We start from the raw sequence: 24,814 nt of genomic DNA on the forward strand, positions 1-24,814 counted from the left end.
CTTTTGAACTATGAACTCTTTCGAGTCGAGCAATTTAGAAAAAGAGATTAGGTACATGGACAATTAAATTAAATTTTTAAAAATCTATCATACCTATTATACCTATATATAGATCTATCGCTTTTTGTGGAGGTCTAAGTTCAATTGGTCCTCACACTATCAGTTGAATGCGAATGGAAATAAGGCGAACGTCAGTTGTTGTTGTGGGTATATCAAAGACACTACCTCGTTGTGGGAGTTCAGTTATACTGTGAACTTGCGTAAGGACAAAGTGAACACGAGACCTCCACAGAACGTCATAAGGGCGTATATGCTGTAGGAGTTTAAACTGGAGTCAAACGCCGCTGCAGCGAGGCAGAAGATATGATAGGCCTTTGGTGAGGGTGTCGTGACCACGCGGACAGTGCAGAGGTGGTTTAACAAGTTTAAGGACGGTGACGAAACACTCGAAGACGCGCCACGTGCAGGAAGATCAACACAAAATGATATTCAGGCGGGAACTGAGGCGAACAGTCACCAGACACGTAAGGAACTCGGACTATAATTCAGTGTGAGTGGAGTAACTATTCGGCAGCACCTCCATCAACTTGGGAAGCCTACAAATTGGGTCGATGGGTTTCATATCATTTGACTCCGGGCCAGAAGACAACGCGAGCAGGCACCTGTGTTTCTTTGCTGTCTCGTCTGAGGAAGAAGTAATTTCTGGACAATGTGTTGACATGTGATGAGAAGTGGATCCTGTGCGAAGCTCCTACAATGCCGTCATCATTGCACAGTATGTAATTTCACTAATCTAGGTGGCCAAAAATCGTTATTGTCAACAATCTGACTTGAACCCAATTGGTGAATAATCACGTGCACGAAACTCTCTCTAACTAGAAAGTGTGGTTTGTTTTGTTCTCTGACCTTCATATTATGCCCGAGCGCAGAGTCCTTTACGTAGGTTAACATATACGGTGTATAGAAGAGCGCTTAAGAAAAGCACAGCAGGCAGCTGAGTTTGTGTGTATGCTGGTCTAAGAGGCGGATATAATACATGAAGGTATGGACTCTTCTGCAAGCTAAACAGTGTACCGAAATTTGCTGCATTACTGATTGTAACCTGAGACGAAAATGTAGGTGGGCGGCATTGTTTTGTTTCACCAGTTGTACTTTTTAATGTAGACTTTCAAAAGGTATTACTTCTGTCTTCCGCCACGAAACTTTGTAATTATATTTTTCATAATGTTGTTCAAGGGACACAAAAAGTGTTTGCTGCAAATAGGTGCAAACAGAGTGACAATAATATTGTTTCATTGACAACGTGTTCGTTAACGCGTAGTTATTTTCGAGTTGTGGAACAAATGTGACGAAAGTGCACGTAATGAAGACATTTGGAAGTACGTAAAAGAACAGTTTAATTTGTAGGAACACTCTGAAGATAGACAGAAACTAGTGAAGAACAGTATTAGCACCCTGTGTGTGAAAATTTGATTTAGATGGACGAAGTATGGTAGAAGTAGGACACTTTTTCAGGTGCAGGTGATACACCGGGCAGCAACAGTCGTGGACGTCCACAGAAACGTTTTGCAGGATTAACTGCAAAATCTAAGAGAAGAAAAGTTAAAACTCTTGTGGAAGAGAGATCACATGATGAAATAGTGGTTGCAGCTCAGAATTTACGTGATTCAGGAAAAAAGTACGCTACTAGCCTAGTGGAAGAAGGATCATTTGCCTCTCCACAACGTGCAACGAAGTTCAAAAAAGCACGAAATTGTTCGTGCAAGATAAGTCTGGTATGTCACCTGATGAAGCTCCCTCACTGATGATAGATTTACAACTGATCTCTAACCAGTATAAGGAATTACGAGATAATGCAAAGGCGTACAAAAGTAACCTGTATCCACCATATTACTTACTGCTGCTAACCAGCTGCTAATGATTTTTTTTTCATATATATATATATATATATATATATATATAATATGTGTCTGTGTGTTTTCAAGATGAATGTTTTCATCTTTGTTGTTCATGATTTTACTCTTTTACCGTGAAAATGTATGAATTTACTACTTCAAACAACTAGGATACATTAATACAATTGATTTCCAATATAAGTAAGTAGTAATTTAATCGCTCCATTTAAAATATGTGTGGCTGGTAGATTTAAGTGGAAACAGAGAAATACACTTTTACAAGTCAAGGAAATAACTTAGAAAATAACATGCCTCTACTTAAAAGAGAATCTTTCTATTCTTGTGAGCAGCAGCAAACTTATCAACAACTTCAAGATCTAACGATTTAGCAATTTTCTTCTATATAAAGTAATCCTAAGTTTTTCAATCTATCATCAGTCATTGAATTGCCTATGTATCTTTAATCTTTTCAAACATGAGAATGGCCTGCATGTAGCACTAGAAACTGATATTAGTCGCAGAGATTATATCTAACTTGTTGGTTTCTAGAAACGCGTTTTTGTAGACGCAAAGATCAACGAAATTCACCAAGGAATAAACTTTGGTTTTCTCTCGTCTTCATACAACTTAATTGTGTTTGGGAAAATTTTGAGTTTACATTTAAATATTTCCAGATCACTTTCATAATACTGGACCATATGCTCCACAATGTTGTAATTTAGAAAGTTTTCACCTTTTGGATGTAGAGTGGTGATTGATCTAATGATTTTGCTACATGATCCAAAGCGTTTTTCCGTCTCAGTGATTGCTTTATCAATAGTAGGCAGAAAAATGTCTCTTAGTATATTATCTTTAGAAAATTCGTTTTCTGCCTCCAATGAAGGAAGAGATGAATCCAAAATGAATTTGTGATATTTCGATGGGGAATGTCTAATTCGTTTCCACGAGGAACCTCTATAGCCTATCTCTTTCCGGCTCTGGAATTTCAGGACGATTTTCTATACATATCCACAAATATTCTTGATAAATTTGTTCGAATGTTGTTCGTTGAGAGTCATATTCTCCAGACCACATTTTAGACAGCGTTTGAACTAGTGAATCTACAAGAATCAAACCTTCCGACATGTCTGCATCTACTTAAAATAAGGCGAAGCTCAAAGTTACAGCATGGCAGCAGTAATATTAAATTTTACCCGAAAACATTCCATCTCGTATAGATGACATTATTTCCCGGATGGAATGATGAAAGTAAATAAATATCACAAGTTCCAGATTTGGTTTAATACCGCATAATAATGTAAATAGTTGTTTGGTAGATAAACTGTATTAATAATAATAATAATAATAATAATAATAATAATAATAATAATAATAATAATAATAATAATAATAATAATAATAATAATAAAGTAAAATGTGATGTACGAGGACAAAAGTACTTACGAGACAAATGTCGCACAGAAACAGGAACTGAACTCTAACAGGACAGTGATTTGCCGTTCCACCCCACTTTAAATTATAAGCCTTGCTCTTGAAGCTTAAGTTTCACTCTAAAGTAAACTGCCAATAATTATCATGTATTCTTAATACTTCAGAAAAATGTCAAACTTTCACGCTCTAAAAAATGGTAGCCTAATCAGTGACGAAACTAGACATTTGGTGTCCAGGGCAAATTTTGCGATTAGTACCCCTTTCATCTACATCCAAACCAATAAACACACATATTAGCTTGCTGGCGCCCGGGCAACTGCCCCGGTTTCAGGATCTTGTTTTGATCTGGCCGTAGTTCAATTACTTTTGGTTACTTTTACCCTTGAGCTCTAAAACTGAGTAATGAATGTGCCTTTACGTTATTAAAATGATGAAGTGAGTACTCTTTGAAGCAAAAAGAGGAAATATGTTTTTCTTTCCCTAATATCAAACAGTATTAGAACAGACATTTAAATCGGGACTCCTTACAGTAAAAGAAGTATATGTAGTCCTTTTCTTTCTTTCGTTTATTTACCTTCACTAATTTTTAGACTTTGACGTGAATTCAAATACACAAACACTTTACACCCACACCGAATGGCCACAGCTCAGCGGTAGAACATCAGCTTAAGATTCGGAAGGTGGTGTGATTGATCCCTCGCGGATAAACATTTCAACTGAGGATTACCAAGATTCTTCCTCGGTGGCCCTATTGACTAATTTCCCTTATTTCTATCCTCTGAGTCTCGGATGTTTCAAAGCCTTAAAATAAATTCAAATGTAGTTGAAATAACGCTACTATCCTATAGTCGATGCTTAAATTAATATTGTAAGTTTTGAGATTAGATTTGAAGGAGGGGCATTAATTAGTATATGACCAATTCCATTTCAAATCGTCCAGGCAAACCACAATTGGTCCCCATCATAGTCTCAGATTTCATTTATTTTTTTATTTATATGGGATCTACATGCAATATTATTAGACCCACATTTTTTCTTTTTGCTGAAAAAAAATTTTCCTTCGATATACAGCCTTCCAAAATGGCCGCTCTCCTCTCAGATTGCTCGAAAAACTGAAAAACATGTCCAATTAAAAGTTTTGTTGTAGAGAATCGAGTGTGCTTAGTAACGTAATCGCAATAGCAGGAATAGTATAAAGTTGTATGTTTCGTTTGAGGGCCAAAATTCGTCTATTGGTCCAATAGGAATCGCGCAATTCACTCGCAATGTTGCCAACTTTGATGAAATTTTTGCTAACTTCAAACCTTTTTTTTTTTTTTCTGTCCTCACGAGCAATATCAACCATCTGCTTCTAGCATCGAAATCTACTCCATAAGGTCTCTTGAAAATGTAAAGGACTTACGTTTCTGATTATTATATCCCACGTTATAGCATGATGAAAAGCTGAAAATTGCATTAAGACGCCATGCTTGGACGCTATTTTCTCAAAAACCCCACCTTTTAAAAATCTGAATTTTTTACATGTATTGGAGAAGTACCTAAGTATTTAAAATCCGTTAACCGTTCATGCGGCTGCAGCCCCTAACATTCGCAATTAATTATTGAAATTTCGATTTTTGTACTTGCAATGTAAATATTTCCTATGGGCATTTAGGTCCTATACACAAGGCGATTTGAAAGGGAGTATGAAAATTTTGAGAGATGAATCCTGACTTCAAATCCAATAGAAAAGTTCCTATAAACATGAGTCGAATCCCTCTTCGTTTTCGAGTTACAGGGTTTCCAACTCGGGATCCAAAATCGGTTCGGGACAATAAAAAATGAAATATATATTTCGCGTTAAATCAGAAACTGTGTGTTGAAGCTTTGATAAAGTTCAGAAAGTTGATTTGTATCAATATGATGATTTTTACGTGCGTTGCAATTTAGTTGGCAGTGTTGCCAACTTGCTAGAAATTTTATTTGTTTCCAAAAGACACTACGTGGATTTTATTTGATATTTGGTATTCATTAGTGATTGCCAGCATCACATGAAGCATAATTTTCCCCACATTACCACAGTTTTCGAAAACTTACATGTATTTCATTAAAAGGTTTATCTCATGCGTTATTGATAGTTTGCAACATTACGTGTGAATTTCACTTGATGTATGCCATCATTAGTAAAACCAAAATGTCGAATAAAAACTACGTCTGTGTAAGTTGTAATAATAATAATAATAATAATAAAATAATAATAATAATAATAAAATATAATAATAATAATAATAATAATAATAATAATAATAATAATAATAATAATAATAATAATAATAATAATAATAATAATAATAATAATAATAATAATAATAAAGATGAAGAAGAAAAATATTTTTTATTATCGCAAAACCTCTCGTAACTCCACGCATCAAGTTCGAACTTAATCAAGAAGTTCTGCTGCAACCACGAAACAGTTTATTACGAGATTCGGTGTCGTGAACATCCTAGTGTTCTCTGGAACCATGAAAATTGTTTTCACTGGTAACATGATATTGTAGTGCACTAGTTACAGTGCTTGTGTGAATAACAATGGGGAAGTCCTACAAAGAGAAAAATCCGTTCTCCGTACAGCGGTATATTGTACAAATATACGGTATCCCCTTGCTTACTATAGAAATCAGTACGGAGTATACGTTATCCGTATGCTACATAGGCACTGCCCTTAGGTGTTACATCATCAGTTTTCCGTATATCACATGTATATACTTATGTTACCTTCGCCAGCTATATGTTATATACGTCCATTTATATCTGAGATCCTGACCGCCTACATTGTTTCATACAGAAAGTACGTATAGATGGAACACTTATACAGAAAGTATTATAAAACATGCATTTTCAGTTATACGTCTGCTGTACGTTGTCCAATAAATACAGGAATTACGCATGTAACCTATCTTTTTAAGTTACCACCTACAATTTTTTTCTCAGTGTATTACAGTAAGGACCGTATTAAATGTGTTGATGATTCTAAAAGGCATAAGATAATTGTGTACAGAAAGAATTCTTGACAAATATTTTATCTTGCGGTAAAATATATGTATTGCGTACAGCGCGTCTGCTAAAACGTAGTATTAGGAGAGGATGATTATTCGTGTAAAGGGGGCTTTGAATATTTACCGTGAACAACGTGAATGTGTGTGATATATTGGTGATCACGAAAGAAGATGTAAATATGAAATTATGCACCAGCAAGATAAAGAATTTGTTCCTCTGAATGTAATTTGGAAACCATTAACCAGATAGTGAACATGCTAAACATGAATGTGTCCCCATTAAAACTGCCGTTATCGGTGAAACCTAGACTACGGTGAAGGATTCACATCTCAAAATTTTTCATACTGCCTTTCAAATCGCCTTGTGTACAAGACACAAATAATCCTCCTCCCCTAATAGTACGTTTGGGCTGACACGCTGTACGCAATCCATATATTTTACCGCAAGATAAATTTTTTGTCTAGAATTCTTTCTGTGCTCAATCACCTTACGGCCTTTAGCATAATCAACACATTTAATACGGTCCTTATTGTAATAGGACTTCCCCATTGTTATTCACACAAACACTTAACTAATGCACTACAATGTCATGCTACCAGTGTAAACAATTTTTCATGGTTTAGGAACACTAGGACGATGTTCACGACACCGAATCACACAAACTATCAATAACGCACGAGATAAAACCTTTTAATGAAATACATGTAAGTTTTCGAAAACTGTGGTGATGTGAGGGAAAATTGTGCTTCGTGTGATGTTGGCAATCATTAATGAATACCAAATATCAAATAAAATCCACGTAGTGTCTTTTGGAAACAAATAAAAGTTATAGCAAGTTGGCAACACTGCCAACTGAATTGCAACGCACGTAAAAATCATCATATTGATACAAATCAACTTTCTGAACTTTATCAAAGCTTCAACACACAGTTTCTGATTTAACGCGAAATATATATTTCATTTTCTATTGTCCCGAACCGATTTTGGATCCCGAGTTGGAAACCCTGTAACTCGAAAACGAAGAGGGATTCGACTCATGTTTATAGGAACTTTTCTATTGGATTTGATGTCAGGATCCATCTCTCAAAATGTTCATACTCCCTTTCAAATCGCCTTGTGTATAGGACCTAAATGCCCATAGGAAATATTTACATTGCAAGTACAAAAATCGAAATTTCAATAATTAATTGCGAATGTTAGGGGCTGCAGCCGCATGAACGGTTAACGGATTTTAAATACTTAGGTACTTCTCCAATACATGTAAAAAAATTCAGATTTTTAAAAGGTGGGGTTTTTGAGAAAATGGCGTCCAAACATGGCGTCTTAATGCAATTTTCAGCTTTTCATCATGCTATAACGTGGGATATAATAATCAGAAACGTAAGTCCTTTACATTTTCAAGAGACCTTATGGAGTAGATTTCGATGCTAGAAGCAGATGGTTGATATTGCTCGTGAGGACAAAAAAAAAAGGTTTGAAGTTAGCAAAAATTTCATCAAAGTTGGCAATATTGCGAGTGAATTGCGCGATTCCTATTGGACCAATAGACGAATTTTGGCCCTCAAACGAAACATACAACTTTATACTCTTCCTGCTATTGCGATTACGTTACTAAGTACACTCGTTTCTCTACAATAAATTTTTTAATTGGACATGTTTTTCAGTTTTTCGAGCAATTTGAGAGGAGGGCGGCCATTTTGGAAGGCTGTATGTCGAAGAAAAATTTTTTTCAGCAAAAAGAAAAAATATGGGTCTAATAATTTTGTATGTAGTTTCTTATTTTAAAAAATGAACTAAATCTGAGACAGTCGTGTGGACCACCCTGGACGATTTGAAATGGAATCCCTCATCCTCATCCATGTCACCAATGATTTACTGTTCTGCATAATTCCTACAATGTAATTTTCTGTGAAATGCTTAATGCTTAATTTTCTCAGAAATGCATATTTTGACGCAGAATTAATATAAATCTGTGATAAAAATTGGTATTCACTGACTGAACTTACTGAATGGAATATCTGTAGACCAGTCCCACAAACATCAGATAACAGGATGATACAGCCTGGTTATGGGAGTAACTACACTTTTACACAAAACAGCATTACTGCCGCAACCAATTTGTATCATCTCGGTATCTTACCTGATGGTTAGTAATCAGGAGATTGTAGCACTGGTTCTGTGATAAATTTCGAAATTTCTCTAGTGGTAGCAGTTTTGGGATTAAGCTACAGTTAAAATAGTTTAAAAGAAAGTACTTCTGAAAGATTTATTTATAAAGAATCACTGACTTTTGTTAGCCTCATTTCCCCAAACTTTAGTTAGTAGAATAGGTCCACGAAGCGCTGACTCCGTCTTCCTTGGAGATCGCTAGTATCGCTTATTAACATCGCAGCAGAAGGTTTCTACTTAGTTGCCACGACCAAGACCGTTAGGAAATTAGACGTACTAGAGACAAAACCAGAAGGTAGACGAGAAGGAGAACCAGTACCAGTAGTAAATAGTATGTGTTGGTAGTACAGAAATAATAAAAACTTCTGCTCTCTTCTTTTACTGTATATTAAACAAGACCTCTCGATATTATCTGATGATAATAATAATAATAATACCAAATTATTTAATGGATGCTATGCATTTGTTCTATGTCGCCATAATCGATGGAAATTAATTACTTAGTATACGAAGACCTCTTTCGTCCAACACAAATGTAATGTTTCACTGCAGTGCATGCTATTTGTAAGTAATTTTTTTTTTTGTGTGTGTGTGTGTGTTGAAAACAAAGAAGACAACCAGATAAGGGACAGAGGTTAAAAGGTATGTTCAGATGCTGAGGTCAATGCATGCACCTTACAGATTTAGATAAATTAGATCTTGCTGTACTACAAACAAAAAGGAGCCTCAAGATTTTTGCTCGGAACGCAGACTATTGCAACATACGATATTCTGCAGTTGGTAACTTTGTTGTCGAGATATGTTTCGGTAGTAGTTTAACTTGCGGCCACTATTAACTCACCGTTTGTCGACCTATAGCAGTATCACTCTGTGTGTGTGGGAGGGGGGGGGGCAAGATTTTGAGCAAGGGGTCCTGGCCCCCCAGGCCCACCCTTGGCTCCGCCACTGGATATAACTTATTAACAAAGTGGGTTTGTGATAGTAGTTCCGATCAAAGCCGCTATAAACAATTCGTGGTGGGTGAATTAGCGAGGGACGAATCTTTGTTTAGCATTTCTCTTCTGCCACTCAAGTTTGTTACCATTGACAACCAAAAAATCGTAGTGGTTTGGTAGAATCCTAGGCCTTCATCAGTCCGCTACTGTCAACCCTTAAACTTTTGTAAGAGTATAGTGAATAGGGGCTGCCCATCGACACGTTAGCGTAAAAGACAATAACTTCATTCACTTATGTTGTGGGTCCAGGTAAATGGCAGCGTTGCATTTTCATTTAACATTGGGCGCATAAAGAGTGTACAGCCCAAACGGTTCGTCCGATTTAAAACAATCCTTCACTTTAGATTGAAAACATCATATTTGGAGACAGTTTCTCCTCTTACATTTTGTTGTAACTCTGATAACAGAGTTACCCTATGTTAGGGGAGTTTTGAGATACCCTGTATAATTATCATATTTACTATTATTACTAAGATTTACATGGAGTGGCAATCGAAACGTCACCTTAAATACGAGCTTTCACGGAAATTGGACTGTTTATTGTCGGGATATGGTTTTTGGCCACCTAGACTCGTGAAGTACACTGTGATTGGTTAGCATCCCACGAACCGGTTCCAAAACAGCCGAAACCACCACTAGACCAGACGGAGGTCCTCCTGTGTGTTTGGTGGACTGCTCTCGGCATCGTGCATCGAGAACTGTTACCAACTGGTTAGAGCATGAACGCAACTGTGTACTGTCAGCAGTTGAGCCATGTTCAAGAAAACTCAAAACTCTGGAGCCAGCACTTCTGAAACGCAAAGGGGTCCTCCTGTTACAGGACAACACTAAGCCTCACGTAGCTAGAATGGCCCAGGACAACATTCTAAGCCTTGGACGGGAAACACTATTACATCAGTCATACTTCCCTGACATTGCACCGTTCGATTATCACCTGTTCCATTCCTTGGACAATCACCTTAAAGGATGCCAGTTCAAATCCCTAGTAGAGGTGTAAAATGCACTTGATACCTTCTTCGCTTGACGGCCCACCAAGTTCTACCGCGATGGAATCCAGAACGTTGGCAGAAGGTCATCGATGCTGCTGGGGACTATTTTCGATATTCCAGGTACGTCTTAGGTGAAATATCGATGTTCGAACGTGGTGCGTCAAAAAGCGACATAACTTTCTTGGTTACCTTTATGTATGTACCAATACTTGAAAGATAAAATGTTGTAAATAATAGTGGAATGATTACAGTCATAACCACCATAATTCTAACCGATTCAATTCGTAAGAGGTTCCTAGTGATATTTAACGAAAGTGTTCCGAGGAACCGGTTTCTTATGAATCGGTTCATTGAACGATTCAATTGAATGAAATGGCCAAAGTAAAGACTTGCCGAAGAAAAGAAAATAACGGTCAGTCTTATGAGAACCCTTCACACATGAGCATCAACTCAGTTGGAATGGAGAAAAGTGTACAAATATTTGATGTTGAAAATTTTCCCATTTTGGTGTTACTCTGATTAAATGCACACTTTATATCATTATACAGTTCGTCAAACGAAGATATAGACATCCTGCAATAATTGAAAAATTTTCTTTCGTCTTCTCTCAGTTTAGGAAACAGGCTGCAAAAAGAACATTCTTCCAGTCTTGAACGATTTACAGGATGAATCCACATTGTTATAATATCTTCCTTTCCTTTCTTATCTTTCAATTTATCACCAAGATTAAAGCTGCAGATTCTTCTGACTCTAGCATGGCTGCCATTTTGGTAACACGATCTTTTGAGCGGCTCACAAGATCCTAGTGTGAAGGCAGCCTAAATGCTTTGTTGTATGTATACAAATCAGATTTAAATGTCTAAAGGGAATCTCTACCGAATGAACATTATTAGACGTTCTTACAAAGATAATACACTGCAAGGGAAAATGCACTATCCTCATTTTACTGACCGGCTACACTTTCGTAGTTTCGGTCGTCGTATGATTTAAACGTTTAAATATCTCGTGCGATTCCATGATTCCAACCAATATTTCGTCATGATTAAAATTGGTTACAAGAGTGAAGAAAATCACTTGGAAGAATAATGCAAATGTACGCAAAAACGAGTTTTCTTCTAACGAACGATATTTTAATGAGTGTGCTTTTCTGTAATTGAGTGACAATGATTACATGTGTATATATATTATGTGTGTGTACAGGCTCTTGCAAAATACCGTTTACAACACTTGAGACCCTTGCAAAATACTATGGATGAAAACAAGCCGGAAAATCTATGTATAAAAATACTGTAGGGTGCCCTTTCCGAGTTGAGTCCTCGAAATACCGGGAAAACTTTGGAGCGCCACAACCCAATCAACAACGAAGCCAGATAAACCGATGTGGTGAATTTTACAAGATGTGATACCTTTAGTTTGATTTAGGCTCATTTCGACCTACTTTCACTTCCAAGATATTTGAGAACCCCTTCCTTGTTTTGAGAATTTCCTTGTGCACGTTCCCATTCATCCTTATTTTGGCATTTCTGAAACCCCAAGATATCAGATACTGTAAAATTCACCACGCCGCTTTATCTGTAGTCGCTGGTATTGCGTTATGGCGCCTTAAGAGTTAACTGCTGTATCGCCGGACCAATTTTATAAAATTTACCAGCTGAATTACAGAATTTATTTTGGTTTGTGAGGAAGAGGGAGTGAAAGTCAGGTGATGGGAATAGTTGAAACTAAGAAAATACTTGTTGCTGTTAGTTGTTTTTGATGTTGTAAGCGGCACTATTTTGTGGAGGCGGAAGGGACTATTTGAGGGATAGGTACACTATTATGGTCTATGAGAAAGGCACCGTGGAAATGGTGCGTAAATGACAAGATTGTCATGTATCGTATTTGAGTTTTATCGAGTTGTACAAAAATAAGGAGTGTCAGTTGCTGAAATTGTGTGAAAGGCATGATCTACTAAACAGAACAGGTTGTCGTAATTGTAGAAACGAATTGAAACTACAGAAAAGAAGAGGAATATCTAACCAAATTTGATCTAACTTAATCTGGTACATTTTGGTAACATATAAGCAGTGTTCGAAGTGGAAAGAAAGCAGAGGCGGTATGTTTTATTGCGATTTTGACTCGACATACCGGTTATCTAAATGTTGTTGAAATACAGTGAGGGTATGTTGCCTAAAATATTGCATTTCTATTTATATAATGACTGAAAAGCATTTAGATAGCTTTTCTGAAGTTACGGGAGGGGGGGGGGTAATATGGAGAGACTTTGATCCCCGCCAACAACTTTCTGTAAAAAAAAAATCCCCTCATTTTGTATTATACAGAAGTGTACACGAAAAACCTCAAAAATCGAGTCTTTATATAAAAAATTTCCTGCGGGAAAGCTCCTGGACCCTCCACTCGACTAAGGGGTATTCCAAACACCCGGAAGATTCGTACCCAGAGTAGACAACCACTAAATCCGCCATGCTCAAAACATGGTATTTATATGCATTAAGGTAAGAAGACATACACATACATAAGAAAGAGACAATTCAATATGGCACATCAAAATACATATAAACTAGATGAACTTCTTTGAAGACACCTCATTTTTAAAAACAAAAGGTAGGGAAAAGATAACAAAAATGTTGGTGTTGTCAACTTAGAAATTATTTCTACATAAAATCCTTTTACGTGTAAAGCTATTCGTCAATTACTGTGTATAAAAATGGATGGTATGTCTTGATCACTGGGAAACCAGAGGCGGTATGCCTTCATCATAGAAAAACCAGAGGCGGTATGGCATACCACCACATTACGTCTTACTTCGACAACTGCATATGAGCCATGCATTTTAGACATATAAAGTGCTTTAACACTATCCTTGTGTATGCGTATAGCCACCGCCACTGACGCGCCTGCTCCCTACCGACGCACCCTTCGCCTACGCTCGGGCCCCCTGCTGCGCTCCGGCCCTGACTCGGTTAGACAGCATTCGTGCTTTTCAGTGGCCACCTAGCACAAAAAGTTTGTGTTTTATGCACTAATTTTTATGCCATATGTCCCCTTTGTATTTCGAACAATAATCATTACCTAGTGAGTCAGGGTTACAACCTATTATTTTGGGGAGGAAACTAAATAATACTCATTTTTCCGATATTCTGGCGGGTCATATTTCTGACTTTCCAGCTAATTTCATGCACAGATTCACCATTCAAACGCTTAAACTGCTTTTGCAACAGCCTGTATAACACCTACCTTATGATTTGTTGCACCTACTCCGCCCTATCCGCATTTGCTTGCGGCACACGCCTGCATTGAAACACTAACGCTCCCACATATACCGACAGGCTACGAAACAAATCATCTTGTGTAAGTACACCTAGTACAAGTGAAAAACTGTCAATCGAGTTACGAGTGTTAAAGGCATTAACAATATCATAAAAGTCATTCGACACAAGAAAATGTTTTTAAAACGTAAAAGCAAGTCATAGCTATTATCAATATGCATCCATATTGCAAACCGGTGGCCGACTGTAAGAAATGTAAATGCGCCAAATGGAATGAGCATTATTCAAAAACAGAAAATCATTTTAGCAGAAACAATCGTGTTTTTCTCCCAATTTCTTCGTTCCGATGACTCAGCAGTCTACAGGGAAACAGAACTACACCCTCTCAAAATAACTGCACATAATATTCCGTTTGAAATACGTTTTAAAGAGCTTGTCCCTGATAAATTCATTCTCAACTACTGTATTGTTTACTTAAGACTTTTGAAAACTAGTTATTCGTTATGACCCTGTTAAAATAAATCTGTACCTTAATACAAGATACTTAAGTAATCGAACTCATATTTCAAATAAATTTCACATTAATGCTGTATAACTAATAATGGTTAAAGCATTTCGTTATATTGTATTATGCATATAATCTCTTAATAGGTGATCTTATTGTGTATAGAGTACAAATTCAACTACGTAAATATTGTATTGTTGTCTTTCCACATACCTGCTTTTCAAAAATATCATAACTTTTCCAATGTTCGATATGAATAGAACAATTAATTTCAAACTACTTTATCTCCTTTACTTACAAATAAACCTGCTAATTAAACTCCTAATTCGACCAAACATCTAGACTTATGCCCCCATGACAGGTTTCGAACAAATGCCAATCGTAATGCACCTAATCATCCACCACAAGAGAACTACGTGGCCGCACGCTCGCAAATCACATCATCTCTTGAGAAAGATAAACAGCGGAATTTAAAAACATAATAAATTAATCTTTTTTTTACAAATAGTCAAATAATTGAATATTGTGACTATATAAAGATAAAGTGATCAATTTGCAATAGAGTTTATTTTTTGTGAAAAATAAAATATCTATATGTGATACCACATATAAAAAATATTGCATGATTTGTTTTTAAAATAAATTTTAATTTCATTATTTATTAATAGAACGTTAGAAAACATTTATTAAATATTCTATAGTAACTAGCTTTACAATAAGTCTCAATAAAACTTACAATAATAAGATTATTAATCGAAATGACATAATTACAGTGCATTCATATAAATTACAATCTATATTATAAAATTGAAAGTGACTATGTTTGTGACTCTTAATCTCTTGAACCGCCCGACAGATCTCGATCAAATTTTCAATGTAGATGCGGTTCTGGGATGGGAGTGTTTTTAGCTATTTACTTTGACGGTGGAACTTAGGGGAGGGGAGGGGGGACAGAAAAAATAAATAAAACTTAATAACTCTTGAACCGCCCGACCAATCTTGATCAAATTTTCCATGTAAGTGAGGTTTGGGACCGGGATGATTTTTATCATTTGACTTTGACGGAGCAACGTCGGGGACGGGTGGAGGGGGAAATATACAAAAATCAAAAAATATAAAATAAAAGTTACTATGTTTGTGAATTAATAACTCTTGAACTACCCGATCAATCTCAATCATATTTTCAACATATATGAAGTTCAAACCTGGGAAGTTTTTTGTCGTTTCATTTTGACAGTAGATCTTAGGGTAGGGGGAGAAGAGGAGGGGAAATATGCCAAAGTGAATAAAACTTAATAACTCTTGAACCACCCGACCGATCTCGATCAAACTTTCAACATAGATAAGGTTCGGGCCTGGAATGTTTTCTTCATTTCACTTTTACAGTGCAATGAAGGGGAGGGGGAGGGGGAGATATATGTCAAAAAAGTAAAAATAAAAGTGACTGTCTTTGTGACTTCATCCGCTTAAACCACCCGACCGATCTTAACCAAACTTTCAACATAGATGAGGTTAAGATATGAAGTGGTTTTTATCATATCACTTTAACTGTAGAACTTAGGGAAGGAGGAGGGGAGGGGATGACTCTATAAAAATAAATAAATTTAATAACTCTTGAACCACACAACCGATCTCGATCAAACTTTCAACATAGATAAGGTTCGGACGTTTTCTTCATTTCACTTTTACAATGCATTGAAGGGGAGGGGAAGGGGGAGATATATGTCAAAAAAGTAAAAATAAAAGTGACTATCTTTGTGCCTTCATCACGCTTAAATCACCCGACCGATCTTTATAAAAATTTCAACATAGATAAGTTCGGACCTGAGGTGGTTTTTATCATATCACTCTAATTGTAGAACTTAGGGGAGGGGGAGAAGAGGGGATAAATCTATAAAAATAAATGAAAATAACCTTTGAGCTACCAGACCTATCTTGATCAAACTTTCAACATAGATAAGGTTCGGGCCTGGGATGTTTTCGTTATTCCACTTGCACGGTGCAACCTAGGGGAGGGGGAGATATATATATATATATATAAGTAAAAAGAATAAAAACAAAAGTGACCGTCTTTGTGACTTCATTACGCTTAAACCACCCGACCGATCTTTAAAAAAATTCAATATGGATAAAGTTCGGACCTGGGGTGGATTTTACCATATCACTTTGACGGTAGACCTTAGGGGAGGGGGAGCAGAGAGGGGCGGATATATAAAAATATAAAAAACCTAATAACTCTTGAACCACCCAACCGATCTCAATCAAATTTTCAACATAGATAAGGTTCATGGTTTAAATGTATTATAGCACATTCTTCGTGGACGCGGAATGCTTCTTAATAACTTCTAGATAAAATTAAGAAAAAAATGAAGGTATAGATTTTATACATAAATTTACGAAACGAGACTAGCAAATTTCCGAAGCGAGACGAGACAACCTTTTCTCTCGTCTCGTGGGAAACATTAGTGATCGCGATTTGAGTATGCTATTCACGCCACATTGGTTTGCGTGTTCAGTTATGTCTCGTTTTGCATATAAAAATGAAAGCGAACACACATTTCATTTTTCGAAGAGTAAGATATCCGCACTAACTGAGCCTAGTATTATATGAAAACGAAAAGAACCTATTGATAAGAACAACGGACTATGATTATGCGCTTTCCAAAAAAAAAAAAAAAAAAAAAAAAAGTGTATCATAAAGACACACGCACACACTTATATTTGAAAAATCGATATTGAAATATGCAATAGATTTTTTCGTTATACACAGCTAAGACAATTTAAAACCTGCTACAGCTTTATTTTATCAATGAAAATCTTTTTATAGTAGAATGCTGAACATAGTTCCAGTACACGTGATATTAGGTTCAATCCAGTGTGGAACACACACACCTCTGGAAAGAAGTGAGCAATGGTTCAGGTACAATTGTGATATTAGATTCTCTACTTTATATTTTCGGAGTTGATTGAACTGGTGATGATTTCAAGGCCCGAGGAGACTACTATCTCTCACGAAGCTACGAAATTTCCCTCGGTGAATATCTCTGAACTTGCGTGCTTAGCGACTGTTATCAGTATTTTGTCACTACTATTTTCATTCCTCCCCGAACGAACGTTGTGTTATAATCCCTGAGCTTGTACTACTGCTGAAAGAAGGGTGCCTGTGTACTCGCGCAAGCGTAGTGCGCTAGCCACGTGTTGGGCGAGCTGGATAGAGGATCTCAAGAAAGCTAGTGCACAATACTACTACTACTGCTACTACTACTACTACCACTACTACTACTACTACTACTACTAATAATAATAATAATAATAATAATAATTTGTATTAGTAGTAAGTATCGTTGATAACACTAGCCTGCAAAATTAAAGTCACTAAAAAGTCTTTAAAATATGATTGTTGATCTTTATGTATTTTGGTACGCTAATTCCAAAAATAACATTCATATTTCTGTATTACGTAAGATTTCTGTATAAAAGTGAGTCATAACTGCAAAGAAAAACAGCTTACATATACTTATTTTATGACATATTTTATGAAAAGTTTAGGTTTCAGTTTTTAAATAAAACTCCAAGAAATATGTTAAAAGTCATCATGTTGTTTCTTTGCATAAAAACTCCATCTTCGGCATTTTCTTTTGTGGGCGATTGCGGAAGGTCTCTCTGCAGCATCCAACAGTAATCTGCTAGCACGTTGATGTTCCATCTTTCCTGGTACCTTCACTCCATATCCTTGATACTCTGGTGGAATTGTTCTCCCTGCTTGTCACTTACTGCACTTAGATTTTCAGGGAAGTGGTCTAAACGTGGATTAAAAAGTGAAGTTTCAAACTCATTGAGCATCCCAAATCATTCCATTTTACTAACATGTTTTCTAAATTGAGCTTGAAGTTAGGATCCTTAAAGTTATCAAGAAATTTGTGAACGACTTCTTTACACGCATTCCAAGCCTTTTGCTCAGTTACGGCCATCGTATAATCGAACTCCTTATCTTCCATTAATTTTCTTATATCTGGACCAAGAAATACAAAGTATTTCAATTTAGCTTCTGAAAGTCCTGGAAATTTTTGAGTTAATTATTGAAAACGCTCTCCCTCTTTTGACAGACCCTTTACGAACTGTTTGATGACTATGAAGCGGTGAGAGCAGGAATCTAATAGGATCAACTAAGCTTTCCCGTATTATATTTTTTTTCCTTCAGGCTATAGGGATGTTCGAGGTGGCCAAACTTTATGGGTCCAGTGAGGAGTATGGATATTGCTATCCATTCTATCCATTGGCAGAGGAGGTATGAATATTTGGTGCAATCTGCCTGTTGTCCTAGAATGATGGGAGTAACTTTGAAATCACCACATATTGTCCAGCAATGTTTATTGTACTTAAGTTTTGTGGCGATTACAGAAGATTTTCATAACTTTCTTTAAATACAGAGTGGGCAATTGGAACTGAGCGTATCTACTGACATTACGTTGGAACACTGATTTAATGCTTCTTTTCGAGGAGTCGATGAACTATCTCTGGTCCTTAACCTCAATAACCTTGTATATTAAACTTCTCCATCAACCCAGCGACATTACAATATACTAGGCTTTCTTCTTCACAAAAGTAAGGAATGAAATCTCTTTTTCTGAAGCAAGAAAAAGAAGTACCTGGTGCCAAAAGATTTTTCCTTCAGTCGGGAATCCAGTAGCTCTGCGCATTCCTTTGTAAGACCCAAATCCCTAATTAAATTCATTAAGTTCTGTCTGCGAAAATAGCTCAGGCTCATTGTTTCCTGAAATAGCTTCAAACTCACCTGTATCCTGATCATCATCTTGCTCAAAACGTGGTATTCTCTAGTGTTTCTGGACGGGTCAGAATAAGTATTTCTGAGCAATTCAAAAGTGGTTGTGTTACCGAAGGTAGATCTGGTTGTATGTTACATGAAAAAAAAAAAAAAACAGTCATTGGTATGATTTCGGGGGTTTTCTCCAGATCATAGGCATACCACTGTTTTCTACCCTTCCATCACTTTCAAAGCTCTTCTACCACGGATAACACACTTTGTTGGGAGCCCAGAATTTATCTTGGTCGTCTAGTTTTACACTAAAATAAACGAAAAACACTTCTTTTGTTGAGTTCTCCTGACATTTCTTCACTACATATTCTCCACAAATGAATCTGGTGAATTCCGACAACTCCTTGGAGCTATTTAGACTTCACGAACACTATGAAGAGTTTACAGGCACAACAAACAGCGCTTACATTCAAAGATAAGTCGTTTCACCAGGTGTTTATAAGTAGCATAGGTATACCCATAAATAAACTGAGAATCTTATATAATAAATGACGTTCTTTACCATTACAATTGCACAAAATTTAATTTAATAAAGAGTGGTGCCTGAATTTTGCTTAACGGAAGTAAATTTAATTAGTAGGAAGTATAATATATTTGTTTCCTATACGTTTATCTTGAAAATTTGAAACCACAGTACCATTAATCTTCCTTCCATGTAACGAGAAAATATTCAATGTGCTCCCTACACAATGTTCAGAGAAAGATTCAAAGCATATAGCAAGATGTGCGTTTGTGAAAAAAAAAACATACGGGATAGAGCTTCTTCGATTATTTCGTTGAAATCTGCACCCAGAAATCTATAAGAATCACTTATTAGTTTCTAAACACTTTTTCCATCGTAGACTAGTGTAATAATCTATATATATAAAAGAGAACGCACAAAATCCTTTGTCCGCTCATCACGCTAATACGGCTGAACCGATTTCTTTCATTTTTGGGGGGTTGTTAGGATTTGGACCCTAGATGGTTTTTATCATATCACTTTAATTTTCAATTAGCAGTGTCTTGAGATAATTGACCAATCAGGTGTTCATACGTAGAAAAAATCCTTTGTCCGCTCATCACGCTAATACGGTTGAACCGATTTCTTTCATTTTTGGGGGGTTGTTAGGATTTGGACCCTAGATGGTTTTTATCATATCACTTTAATTTTCAATTACCAGTGTCTTGAGATAATTGACCATTCAGGTGTCCATACGTACAAATCCTTTGTTATTAGTTCATCATATAAAAATAAACGTACTTATATGCAACCCGCATGACCCTGTGACTCGGCAGGTTAACATAAATGACAGGCGCTATAAATCACTTGAAAGCGAAAAAGTAAAAATTATCTAAGTAACAAAGTTTATTGCGTTCCGGGATGACCGCAGCGAAGCGGGGCGGGTTGGGGTGACCGCAGCGAAGCGGGGCGGGTTAACATAAATGACAGGCGATATAATGTTAACATTAGTGCAATCTTCTATGGTTTTTATCATATCACTTGAAAGCGAAAAAGTAAAAATTATCTAAGTAACAAAGTTTATTGCGTTCCGGGGTGACCGCAGCGAAGCGGGGTGAACGCTGCTAGTTGTCTATATAGGATACTTGAAGAAATTACTTGAAACTACACACAATATTTGGCTCGTTTTGGCTCGACTCGACTCGAAACTCGAGTCGAGTTAGAGGAAATTTTTCGAGCCGAATTCTCGAGTCGAGCTCAAAGATGTATGTTTCGAGTTGAGTCGATTTCAATTAAAACTCGCTCGTACCCGCTCGTGCCCATCCCTGTAAGTTTCTGTAATTCAGGCTTATTTCGGACTCATTTGATTATCACAAGGGCTCGGGCCTAAAGGCTGAAACATATTTCGGACTCAGGTCGGGCATCACATTATAAATTCAAGGACCGGGCCTGTCCTGGGCTGAAAATTCTGGCCCGTGCAGACCTCTACCGTGGGGTAGGAGAAGCTACAATTATTACACTCAGTAAAACGTTTCTTACTACATTTAAAAGAGAAAGTATAGTATGTTAAATGAGCGAAAATCCAAATTTAATACTGCGAATAATTCTTGAGATATAGCCAGTGGCGTAACTGGGGCCCACAGGGCCCACAATGCAGAGAGCTCGGGGCAAAAGGGGTTCCATTTAAGTTTCGAAGATTAACTTTATCATGTTACGATGTTAAAATCCACTGTTCAGGTTCCATATTATTTCACTCCATTTCCTCAATATTTCATATATTCTAATATTTTCAGGTTGTTTGGAAATTAGAAGTTACGATGAGGAAGAATAGTAGTAATGTAAACCGCGAGCAATTAAAAACGATGAGGTAGCCTCAACTTGAAGAACGTTTCGTGATATTTTCCTCATTGACGAAGGTTTATATAACTTGCTTTTGAGTTAAAGAAGGAAATCTCGAGTAAGTCATTGTGACACTCATAAGGAACGTCTTCTCGTACGAGCATTAGTAGTTTGTATAGTTTTCCATGCAACGATTTTAACTGGCTAAAAGTTTAGATAAAAGGTTAAGTGACGCAGTAGGTAAGTGGTTAGCGTACTGAACTTCTGTTCGGCGAGCCCGGGTTCGAATCCAGGCCAGGTTGAAACTTTTTCAAATGTTTCAATTTTAATTTCAATACATACTCAGTGTGACAAGAAAGATCTTCTCTCCTCCAGAAAAAATAGATGTTGGAATGAGGAGAATTGGAAAAGGTCTCTCAATGAAGACAATCATTTACTAACTTATTTCCAGCAGTTGTTCTAGATTTTATATTTTCAGCTACTTTCAAGCATTTTCTGATTCATGCGTGGTCAGTAATTTTATTTGTCTAAACATACAGTATATAAAGAAATAATACATTACATACACAGCAATATTAAGATGAATATATCGTGTTCTTTGGAAAACACGATCCGAACCATAGAGATTCATCTTAGAATGGATAACTGTTTTGTTAGTCACCTACTTTACAATTTTACCTGGATAAACACCTGAATCAGGGCTACCAACTGCTGTCAGTGCCGAGAAATGTTACGTGTAAGTTGGGTTGCATCTGTCTAGCCGTTCTCACAACTGCAAAAGACTTGGACCCCAAGTAATGGAATTAGAGCACTTAGGGGGGGAGATACTTTTGTAGCTGAGTCTACAATAAATAAACCCTACACATTTAAGTCTACACTATCTTGCACCATTAGTTCACCAGTTGCGCCACCTATTCAGTGTAGTTTGCTGCCGTCGAAAAATTATTCGTACACCGTAGTTCTGTTCGTAGTAAAGGTACCTGCCAAACACTATTAGTGTGATTACTCTCGCATTGGTGCTTCAGAAGGATGCTGACAGAAGTATCAACCTATTTCTCGGTCTCCGTTCACCACAAAAATTTAGGGAAAGGTAAGATAGGGCAAAAAGGAAAAGAAACAACTGAGGATGAAAGAAAAAAATATTATCAGGATTCACAATTAGATCAAATCGAGGTCTGAAATATCTAAAATCATGGAACGACTTCCCTCAATGGTGCAACTGATATTAGGGAAATTCAGCGTTACGAAGACAGTTAGAAACGAATGTATGAGTAGGCGCAAAAAAAAAAAAAAAAAAATATCAAGTAGACACAAGAACATAATAGTGCATATTATCAAAATTAATCCAAAGATAAGTGCCCTTCAGATTGCAAATGAGCTGCAGAGAAGACGAGTAAAGGTATCATTGGATACATATTTAGAGCTAGTGGTCTACCTCCACGCTATTGTGCGCATTGGCGGAAACGCGCTGCGCCGATCGTCCTCTTTAATGGACCGGTTTCACTAACTTACGTACCCGGCCCGTTTTTCCGCGATCTGGACTTTAGTCCTCGTGTACACAATGCATTCGTTAAGATTTGTCCCCTAACCTTGAGTCCTTAGCGTGTAATCCCTATTCACTAAGGGAGTGGGATACACCCACTGCGCGGCAGAACCGAAGCCCCACCTACCAGTTACCTACTGGTAGAGGTGAAGTGCTAGCGAGCCAGTTCTCCCATAATCTGCAGGTATGGTGCCCGAGCCTTTCAAGGCAAGCTCACCTCCCCCCATGCTCACCGTTACCCAGATTCCTGAGATTGCTCCCATGAGATAGCGAATTCCACAGTATGACCAAAACCGGCAGAATCCGACCTAATCCAGGAGCCCAGGCATGCCTCAGGGGACTTGTTCAATCCCGGCCCGGCCTACCTCTAACGTTCAACTGGTAACCGCCTTGGCGCGTAGAGGTACCACGCACACGTCGAGATACTCATTCCGCATCCTATGGTACGCGTTAAGTCTCCATTTTAGTTTGGTGCCAGCCCATAATCCCACAGTTTCCTCCCTTTCACTGGGATCAGAAACCGTTACCCAGATTCCTGGGATAGGAACTTTTCCTCAGTCACTGTTCAGTCCCCCAGCAAGCAGGAATCTGACACTCCCCTCCCGGTAGGATGGTCCAAGCAATACGGGACTTCCTCTAATTATGGGAGAGGTACACCGTACATTACCAGAGCCAATGACTGATTTAGACCATCTGCTCAAGACATACATTGTCATTTGGAAGCCATCTCTCCCGGGGCAGCCATATCTTCCCTGGCAGGCCCGTCCAAACAAGCCGAGGTAGCTAAGCAATATTCCGACCCAATGGTACGTGCACACCACCATTAGGAGGGACCACCACACTCTCCATCGGTAGGGTCCTTCAAGCAATACAGAACTTCCTCTAATTTACGGTAGAAGTACACCGTACATTACCAGACCCAATGTCTGATGTAGACTGTCTCCCTTTAAAGACAATGGCCATTTGGGAACGGCGGTTCCACTGGTAGGGTTGTTAATACTGCACCTAGCTAATGACAACAAGTTTACAGAAACACTACATCAGCGCTTCTGAGGTACGAGTGTGCGTTAGGATACTGAGTATCCCATCCCGGACCCAAGAGCACGCACGACACGCTCTTTGAAGACAGTACCTATATCATCCTCCCGGTAGGCCGTTGGATTCACCTCCCTGGACACACCAACTATCCACTCTTTCATACGTGTTGGGGTACCACGTAGTGTATCTCCCAGACCCAAGGGCTCGGCTTAGTGCCCATTTCGGAGGATACCCGAAGTCACACCTCCAACAGAAGGGGCGGTAGTTGAAAACTACCTACCTCACTGAGGACGTGACGAGGTCACACGTGATCTCCCGGATCCAATGGCAAGAGTTGGTCGCCTATTTCGGATGATTGCCAAAGCCTCACCTCCGCCGGTAGGTTGATATCCTTATACACACTGACAACTAATTAATGTTGCCAGCTCTTAGCGAAGGACGTACAAGAGTCAAACGTGTTCCCACGCAGCTCCTGTCAGTTATCTCCCGCTAAGGGTTAACCAGGCCACCACAAAGCATCTGAACTGGCACAACACAAGGAGTCCCTCCCTGTTCTCAGCACGGGCTTGGGACCGGCCATGGCGGGGTTATATCATCAGTGTCCTCGCCAGGGATCGTACTTGGGACCTTCCGCGTGTTAGACAGATGTAATAACTACTACACCACGATCACATACAAAACTGATTACTAGCCCACTCACTAGCACGCTCGGCTACGAGGGCCGACAAGTCGATACAGTGAGAAATGCTTTGAAAACAGCATGCCATAATTACCGTATTACAAGAAACAAAACTTGGAGGATTAACAGTAATTGCAAGAAGCGCCT

The 24,814-nt window shown here is 37.8% G+C and overlaps 1 protein-coding gene across 2 annotated transcripts in view; it reads right to left on the reverse strand.

Annotated features, from left to right (window-relative positions):
• Positions 1-14,722, reverse strand: part of Hrd3 (HMG-coA reductase degradation 3) — a 74,504-nt gene extending 59,782 nt beyond the window's left edge. Inside the window, exon 1 of one of the 2 annotated variants that reach the window (XM_081730675.1) lies at positions 14,588-14,722. The gene's annotated coding sequence lies outside the window, so the exon portion shown is untranslated. Of the gene's footprint in view, positions 1-14,502 lie in introns of both variants that reach the window. The other variant, XM_081730673.1, reaches the window with a different exon arrangement.
• Positions 14,723-24,814: the final 10,092 nt, after the last annotated feature.

Source organism: Thermobia domestica, chromosome 11 (genome assembly GCF_964235325.1).
Source record: "Thermobia domestica chromosome 11, izTheDome1.hap1.1, whole genome shotgun sequence".
NCBI lineage: Eukaryota > Metazoa > Arthropoda > Insecta > Zygentoma > Lepismatidae > Thermobia > Thermobia domestica.